Raw genomic sequence first — 9689 nt, 5'->3', positions numbered from 1 at the left:
GCAAATACAGACTATGTGTAGCTCAAGGATTGGCAGGCTGGAACAAACTGCAAAAGATACAACCATTGTTTCCAAAAGAAAAAGGTTAAGAAGAAGAAGAAGAAAAAACAAAACAAAACAAAACAACCAAACTAAACCAAACCAAAACTTCAAGCCTGTCATTTGGTTAGTATCATAGACTGTGTTTGCATCCTCCCACCTCTTTGGGAACCTCATCCTATTTGATTTTATCCAAAAATTTCTTCTCTTACACCTGCCTTCTGGGTCACTTACTTTTAATATTGTTGGGGGACCACGATGAGTTATCGGTGGTGCTGATCTTTCCTTTGCACCCCATGCACAGGGGTTGCAGATTTTTGTCCCTCAGATCACACAGGGACTCCAGACAATGGTGCCCATGGACTAAAGAGGGGCCTCTGAAGCTTCCCCATTAGTAGCTGGATTTCCTTCACAGCTGGTCCAGTGGCTGGTCCATTTGGGCAGAGGCTGCTCAGCTCTGGCAGCCAGAAGACAAGCAGCAGCTACTACCATCAATGCAGACCCGCCCTCAGCCCTGTTTGCTTTCCAGGGATGAGCAGTAGGCAGAATGACAAACAGGGGGACACTGAGGTCTCAAAAATTAGCTCAATAATGGCTCAGTTTGCATAGTTGGCTGAATTTTCACTAATCTAAGATTAATATTTAAGGTTTTTTTTTTAAGTTGCAGTGGTTAGGGAGATGGCTTGGTGAAAAGGATCACGAGCTCTCAAGTGTGAATCTTGAGTTCAAATGCCTTAAAAAAACAGCACCCACTTAACAAGTCAGCATCTGACTCAGAGACAGGCCCTGACTGAAGGCAGTAAGGTGGAGAGCCACACGGGTGATACCAGGCGTCTTGCTCTGGCCTCCATGTGTGTATATGGGCACACATGCTGTCACACTCACATTCATGTAACATACACCACATACACACACACACATACACACACACACATACACACACACACACACACACACACACACACACACACACACACAGATCATAAATTAAAGTTTTACCAACTTGAAGAAAATAAAAGGAACCATTAACTCCCGTGTTCACTTTCATCTGAACTTTGTGCCCTCAGTTGGGCAAATGGCCAACTCTGCTGTGTCCCCAATGTCACCACAGAGAAGGAAGATCTGTGGGTTTATTTCAGTGGCTGCTAAACACAGAAAGGTTTCAGAGATGTGGCAAGTGCTTTCTTATCACTCTTGCAGGGTCTCAGCCCAGAGCTGCCGATGTAGAAGGACCAGGCAGGGTTGAAGACCCTGCATGTCTAACCAGCCCTCAGAGCTGCTGATGGCCCAGAATTACACTGTGTGATGGCTTCTCTGGGAACTCTAGAGCCCCATCTGGCTAGACAACTCAATTTTTCCTAGAGTGGATGAGACAGAACAAGGTTGACCAGCAGGGACCGTGAAGTCCTCCTGTGAAATTTGAAGAGGATACACTATGTCACCAGCCCTTGACCTTCCCTGAGAGTGCACAGGCACACTGGGCTGATGCATATAGTTTAAAGACACAGCTCAATTACAAGATGTGGTCTAGACAGCTGCCCTTATGGGGACAGAGCCTGCCACTAAACTCTGAGCAATTACTTAAAATTAGACTTGTCAAATTTGTTTAGGGCGGCCAGGCAAGTACCTACATTGACCCAATGTCACTCTTCCTGGAGAGATGTTGTAATGATTTTGTATATCAGTCAGACTATTTAAATACTAATGCTGCTTTCATGCCCTGATCAACATTCCAGTCAGATGTCATTTTTAGAAGCCTTTGGGGAATTTGCATGCCTTAATTATTCTTCAATATCCAAGCCAAGCATTCTTTAATTGGTGTAAATTGAACAGTGTTCCAATGCAAACAAGAAGAGGACACAGTGATCAATGATTCCGGGCATGTCTATTGGAAAGTCATTGCTGTTAGATTAGCTAACAAAGCTTTAGTGGAAACACTAGTTCACGGAGCTGAGAGACCCTTTCTGTTTAAGTTGCCGTAGCCGGTATGCATAGAGTGAGGTGGCATTCCAAAATTTTGACATTTGAGGAAAGGTTTAAAAAAAAAACAACTGGAAAGACACTTTGTTTTCACGTCAGAAAATTTGCTGGGTCCTTTTTATGAGAATTTAACCGGAAACAAAATATTTTTGCCTTTGGCTATCCCATCTCTCAACTGGGAACAGTCTAAAAATTTGTTAACTTGTCAGACATTTTTCTTTGTGATTTTTCTGGGGGAGGGGAGAAGGAAGATGGGGGAGGGAGGGGAAGGGAAATGAAGGGGGAGGGAAGGGGAAGGGGAGTGAAGGGGGAGGAGAAGGGGAGGGGAGGGGAAGGGGAGGGAGAAGGGAGGCAGAGGGCAGCTTTAATGAGTGAAACCCTTCCAATCACACACCTGAGAGTGGTAGCATTTCCTGCCACCTTTTAAGATGATCAGAAAAAAAAAAAAAGAAAACAATCAAGGCAAGATTCCTAAGAACCCCCAGAAAATCCTCATGCTTGCTTTTAACTCCTTCTACTGGTTCTCTCCAACTGATTATTTATTCCTGAGATAAGAAGAAAAAGGAAATAACTGGCCCATCATACACTCCTGGCCCAGATCTGCCAGTCCACGATCAGAAAGCTGCATTCTGATCTTACCCGAGGTGTAACAGATATGTAGAAAAGGAATTGTTTTAATGTCTTCAGGTTTGTGGTAAGATGTGCTGGTTTGAGGGAGGGACTCTTTCAAGTGGATCTGAGTTTGAATTTTAAAGCAGACCAGAGTGGAATTCTTAAAATGAGAGAAGAGCATAGGGTAGGAGCTGTCAGCTTCCCTGACAATCTTTGTGGATCCGGTTAGACTTACAGGAGTTCTTTGGTGGGTGGGCTCCTTCAGGTGGCTTGTCTTTATGCTGTCATTCATGCAAAAGCCACAGAAAGAACACTGCTTCCCAGCAGTGATCTAACCAGGGGGGAAACCTCCTCATCAGGTGTTTCTGTCTTTAGGGGTTCACTTATGAAAGCTATGTAGAGGGTCACAGGGATAGTGGTACCCTAAATCATCTTCCTAGGTTGTTTTGATTCTTAGATAGCCCAGGCTACCCTAAGTTTTCAATCCCCCCATTTCTGGTGAAGATTTGGGGGTATAAAACCATAAGAACACTCACATGTAAGACAGGCAGTTAAATGGTATGCATGTGTACTCTCATGCAATCTCTCTCTCTCTCTCTCTCTCTTTCACACACACACACACACACACACACACACACACACACACACACACAGGCACACACTCACCAACAGTCATTGCGTTGTTGTCTGTGGAGTTCTTGCTAACACTCCTACACAAACCATCATCTGAATTCCATGTGACTGAACAACCCTGGAGCCTGTCACCATGCATACCCTGGATCCCTTTGGGCAGGGCCACAGATCTCAGGTTATAGATACAGGCTTGCAAGAAGTGGGAAGGCATCAGACTGTGAGAAAAGTGAGATTCTTGGTTGGTCTGATTCGTTTATTGGGGTTGGAGCCCAGCCATATTCAGAGAGCATAGCTTGGCTGTGCCTGAAGGGGTCAAAGCTACTCTCGGAGAATAAAGCAGTGGCCAGTCAGCTCTATCCTCTCCCAGGAGGGAGAACTAGGGAGCTTCTGGATGCATCTGGCTCTTCTGCCATGTGACTGTGTTCTGGGTCATCGGGGATATTAAATCAGAGACTTAAGGAGCCACAGGGTAGGGAGTTTGTCCTGCTGCTTCTGGCCCTGGGTGCTGGCTCTTGTCCCCTCCTAGGCTTCCAGTATGAGCTCCTCTGTGCCTACTCTTCACTCTAAGATTCTTATTGATTCTTGTTTCAGTTGACAAAATATTCTGGGCAAATGCCAGTTTGAGTCCTTACCATGTGACTTTGGTTCCAGACCTGGAAGCCTGGTGGAAGAGCTCAGTGCAGGACCCTTCCCTGACGGGGACTGAGGGAGTAGATAACAGCCAGGCAAATGCTCCCCACAGGGAGAGGTAGAGGCATTTCAATTTAACAGTATACCCAAGGCAAATCAACCACTCTCCAGTAGAAGACCACACAGCCGAGAATATTTGGGCAGTACAAATTGATCTTCAAGGATTAAAAATAAACAAATAAGACGTGAGGGAAGGGGAATAAGGGTAGAGTTGGGGGAGTGGGCGAATATTATCAAATGCTTTGTGGGTGGATACTATCAAATGCAAAATCTCAAAGAATGAATATAATCATTTTTTTTAAAAAGGAAAAGAAAATATATATCCTTCCAGCTCATTTCAAAAGGGTGGTTCTTTGGGAAACGCTTTGTGCAGTTTGACCTTGAGGTTTGACCTTGCTGTACTTTGGAGTCCAGAAGCCGTGCCTTAAGCATCTTTCCTAACACTGGCTCTTGCTGTATGAACAGAGTCCTTGTTCTCTTTCCCCTCCTCTTCCCCTCCTCTCTCTCTGAGATGCTTGTTTTCTGTGCTAAATATTTTTAATGTGGGGGCTCTCTAGTCCTTACTAATAAGAATAACACGGGCCTCTCTCAGCTCCCTGAGCCCCACACGGAGCTGGTGTTTGACGCCACAGCCTCACAGTGTGGAGCCCCTCCCACTTTTGCTGAGTCAGCAGGTCCAGGACGACATCCTGAATCTACTCCCCCAAATTCTTCTCCTTCTCTCTTTCACTTTCTCCCCTTTAAAAGGCTCCAGGCAATTCTGATTACAGTCATGTTTGGGGGTACAGTGTTTAGTTCAGGGTGCTTGGCTTGGAAGCACTGGAGGCAACCTGGGGAGTTTTCCAAAGTCCTTGTGTCCGGGCTGCATCTGGGCTCCGGGCAGCTTTCATAGCGCCTACTGAATGTACTTTAGGACCCCTGTGTGCAGACAAGGTTCGACTCTGGATGCTTTCCAACAGACTTCGTATCCTAAGGAAGAAGTCTCTTGTGTAACTCCCTACCTTGGCTGCATTTTAACGTTGACTTTACACTGACTGCTGCAGTTTGACTAAGTCTTCCCTTGACGCTCATGTGTTAGAACTGGTCCCCAGTGTAATGCTACTAAGAGATGGCTGGACCTTGTGAGTGGCCTTTTGATCTTTGGAGCTATGTCCTGGCAGGACGTTTTGGGATCACAATTTCTCCCTTGCTTTCTTTACGCTCAGCTACAAGTTGAACATCTCCCTATTACTCTGCCCATAGTATGATACCTTGGCGAATGAGACCCCTCCCGAATTTCTCTTTCTTAAGGTGGGCCACCTCTGATGATTTGTTACAGTAGCAGCATGGACTGAGCATACCCAGTGATACCGTTCGAATATCTAGAAGCCTGGCATTAGAATTCTCAAGAAGCCTTTCGAGTGAATCTGCCGTGCAGCAGGTCTTGGGAGTCAGGCTGTGGTTTTGACTCAGTTTATAAGGATCTTCTCACTAGGGTAAAGTTGGGAGGTGGTGGAACCCTTTAGGGTGTGGCCTAATAAAGGATTGTGCTGGCTAGTTTTATGTCAGCTTGACACAAACCAGAAAGATTTGATAAGAGGAAACCTCACTTGAGAAAACCCCCTTACCGGGTCAGACTGCGAGAAGGCCTGTGGTGTATTTTCATGACTGATGATTAATTCAGGAGAGTGCAGCCTATTGTGGGTAACTCCAACCTAGAGCAGGTGCTCCTGTGCTGTGTAAGAAAGCAAACTATGCAAGCTATAGAGAGCAATCTAGTAAGCAGCACTTCTCTAGGACAGTGGTTCTCTTTCTGTGGGTCCTGACATCCCAGGGTTGGGTGACCCTTTCACAGGGGTGACCATCAGATATCCTAGAGGTCAGATACTTATAATTTATAACAGTTGCAACATTACAGTTATAAAGAGACAAAAACAATTACATGGTGGGGGTCTCCAGAACATGAGGAACTGCATTGAAGAGTCTCGGCATTAGGAGAGTTGAGGACCACTGCTCTGTGGGCTCGGCATTTGCTCCTGACTCCAGTTCATAGAGTTCCCGCCATACTCTACTAGAGAACGGACTGCAAACTGAAGAGGTAATAAACTCTCTTTTCTCCAAGTGGGTTGTGGTCATAGCATTTTATCATAGCCATGGGAATCCTAAGACAAAGATTTTCAGGTCTTCAGAAAGGATTAGTTTTAATGAGGGCCTTGTTGTCTCTTACAAAGGGGTTGTGGTAAAAGTGCAAGTGCCCTCCTCCCTCCATCTTGTCATGGAGCGTCCTTCTCCATGAATAGGCTTCTACTCTCTACTTTCCTCCAAGGGCTGATCAGCAGGGAGGACTCTCACTGGGACTGTAACAGGGATGCCTGGATTCCTGCCTCCCAAACTGTGAGCTCAAGACACTTATTTTTTAAATTTTTTTTCTTTTTTCTTTTTTTTTCAGAGCTGGGGACCGAACCCAGGGCCTTGCGTTTGCTAGGCAAGCGCTCTACCACTGAGCTAAATTCCCAACCCCTATCTTTTAATTTTTAATAGCTTAATCAGCATACGCATTATTATTTTGAAATGCCATCGCAAAGCTCCTTTGATTCTCTTCCCATATTCCCCTTCCGCACCTTCTGGCCCAGTCTCTTCTCTGTATCACGTGTTGTTTTGCCCCTCCAGCTCCTTGATCGATATCTCACTTTCCCTCTACAGTGGTCTTTTTCCCCCCTCTAGTTTCATAGTCTATACCTATACTTACACCCACATAAATATAAATATTGTAAGCTAGGTTCAGCATGTGAGAGAGACCATGTCAATTTCTTCCTTTCCAAGACTGAGCTACCTCCCTTAATATAGTCCTGTCAGAGTCTATCCATTCATTTTTTTCTTAGAGCTGAATAAATTTCCATTGCATACGTGCACCATATTATTCATTCATCCATGGCTGGGTGTCTAGGCTGGCTCCAGTTCTTCATTGTTACGAATTGAGCAGCGATGAACATGGCTGTGCAGGTATCTTTGTTATAGAGCATAGAGTCCTTTGGGTGTATGCCCAGAAACAGTAGAGCTGTGCTCTAAGTTACTTCTATTTTTAATTTTATGAGAAACTTTCCTTCTGATTTTCATAATGGTTGTATCTGTTTTCCCTCCCCCTCCCACCTGTGGTGAGAAAGGGACCCTCTTTCTCCACATCCTTGAAAATTTGTTGTTGTCAACTCTCTTGCTGACAACCTCTTCCTTAGGAAGAGATAGAATGTCAAAGTCATTTAAATTTGCATTTCCTTGATGGCTAAGGATGTTGGACACTTGTAAAAATATTTAGTGGCTCTTTATGTTCCCTCTCTCATTTGCTCTCACATGGTCTCACTACGCAACTCTGGCTAGTCTAGCAATCACTACGTAGACCAGGCTGGTCTCAGATTCGCAAAGATCCACCTGGCTCTGCTTCCTGAGGACCAAGTCATGCACCACCAAGCCCATGCGTCTCGTTTTGAGAACTATTATATTCATTTCAATATTTCAATAACCCATTAACTTTTTGGTGTTTAATTTTGCTGGGATTTTTATAAGTTGTGGACATTTTAAAAGTATTTTAACGTTCTGGATATTAACTGCCTGACTGGCAAATGTTTTCTCCCATTTTGTGGGCTGTTTGCATTCCTGAGGTCATCCTTTGATGTGGAGAAAGATTCACACTTCTTATCCATCCAGTTGTTAATTTTTCAGGCTTGGTCCTGTGCTGTCAGTGTCTTGCCAGAATGTTCTTGCCATACCTCTTTCTTTCTTTTTTCTTTCTAAGATTTATTTATTTTATTTATATAAGAACACTGTCGCTGTCTTCAGACACACCAGAAGAGGGCACAGATCTCATTACAGATGGTTGTGAGCCACCACGTGGTTGCTGGGATTTGAACTCAGGACCTCTGGAAGAGCAGTCAGTGCTCTTAACCACTGAGCCATCTCCCCAGGCCGCCATACCTATTTCTTGAAGTGTATTCTTCATGCTTTCCTTTAAAAGTTCTAGAAGTTTGGGTTTTAAAATTAAGGACTTCGATTCACTTTGAATTGACTTTTATGTAGGGTGAGAGATGTAGATTTATTTTTAATCTTCTATAGGTAGATGCCCCATTTTGCCAGCACTATGTTTTATTTTTATTTTTATTTTTTATTTTTAGGTCAGTTTTGCACTTTATTGCCGTTGTCTCAGGCCTTGACTGGGTACTTGCGCAGTGGGTACAGCCGCTCCTTCCGCTGCTGCGTCTTGGTTTTCAGCCTCTCTTCCTGCTTGGTGAGCCAGCGGCCCATGGCTCTCGTCTTCTTGGGTAGCAGGTCCAGGGGCTTGTACTTCTCTCTCTTGTAGAATTTCTGAGGTTTTCCTTTTGAGTCTGATTAATGACAGTGAGGACATGGGCGATGGATTTGCGTATGACTCATCTTGGAGAGCTTGGATGCGGCGCCGCCTGTCACTTTGGCGACGACGTGAAGCTGGGACAGTTCCACCTTCGGATTGTCCAGTTGTTCCAACAGCTCCTCCTTTTTCTTGCTGCGCAGGTCCCAAGCATTAATCTTGGCCATTGTTGCGTTGTTCACAGGTGAGGCTGCCTGGTTCCCCGAGCACCATTTGCTGACTAGCCTGGCCTTTTTACTTTTATTTTTCCAGTGTATGATTTTTATACCTTTGTCTCAACCATAGCGTAATATTTTCAAGGCTAATCCATGTTACATCATGCACTAAGCGCTTCTTCCATCTAAAGTCCGTGCACTCTTCCATCACAGCTATCTGACTGTCCTGTTCATTCATCTTCTGACATCGGTGGCTTCTATCCCCAGGCTCTTGAAAGGAATATCCATTGATCATGGGAATGAGCTGTCTCTTTAAGATCACTGTTCTAGCCCTTGCATGTGCACCTGTAAGAGGCAGGGCCTACAATCGTTCATGTTTAAATCTTTTGAGTAGTCGCCTTCCGGTTTCACGATTTCACAGTCCTTCCACTGGTTTCTTCACATCTTGCCTGTCTGTTTTCTTTTTCCTTCACAGGGTCATCCTGGTTGTGTGGATGTAGTTTTGATTTGAATCTCTCTGATGACTAACGGATTTGAATATCTTTTCCTGTGTTCATTGGTCATCTGTATAGAGGGAACTATCAACTCAAGGTACTTGCTTGTTTCTCAATAGTTCCTCCTCCTCCTCCTCCTCCTCCTCCTCCTCCTCCTCCTCCTCCTCCTCCTCCTCCTTCTCCTCCTCTTCCTCCTCCTCCTCCTCCTCCTTCTCCTCCTCTTCCTCCTCCTCTTCTTCTTTGTCCTCTTCCTCCCCCTCCTCCCCCTCCTCCTCCTCTTCGTCCCCCCTCCTCCTCTTCCTCCTCTCCCTCCCCCTCCCCTTCCCCTTCCCCCTCCCCCTCCTCCTCCTCCTCCTTCATCGAGTATAATATGTATCTTGACCATGTAATTTTTATTTTGATTTTTTTTATGTAGAAAGAGTTCTAATTTGCAGTTCTTAGGATCTTGGAACTCTGAAAAGGTCATACTTTGTATAGGACATACAAGTAATCCAGTTGTCTCACCTTTTAATGTGTGGTCAGCCTTATGTATACATGGGCTCTATAACCACTGACTCAATAGCCAGGTGTTGAAACTACTTGAAAAAAAGAAAAACTTTGTGTAAAACACATGTAGACTTTCCCACACCACTGTCCTCTAGGTAACAGACTTTCCCATATCACCTTCCCTTCGGTAAAATGTCACATCCATCATTTGCACAGGGTTTA

At 44.8% G+C, this 9689-nt stretch overlaps 1 pseudogene; it reads right to left on the bottom strand.

The window, feature by feature from the left end:
* Nucleotides 1-8127: 8127 nt before the first annotated feature.
* Nucleotides 8128-8499, bottom strand: Rpl35-ps10 (ribosomal protein L35, pseudogene 10; annotated as a pseudogene).
* Nucleotides 8500-9689: the final 1190 nt, after the last annotated feature.

Source organism: Rattus norvegicus, chromosome 9 (assembly GCF_036323735.1).
Source record: "Rattus norvegicus strain BN/NHsdMcwi chromosome 9, GRCr8, whole genome shotgun sequence".
NCBI lineage: Eukaryota > Metazoa > Chordata > Mammalia > Rodentia > Muridae > Rattus > Rattus norvegicus.
Note: the sequence above shows the minus strand (reverse complement) of the source record. Positions and strands in the feature narration are given on the sequence as shown.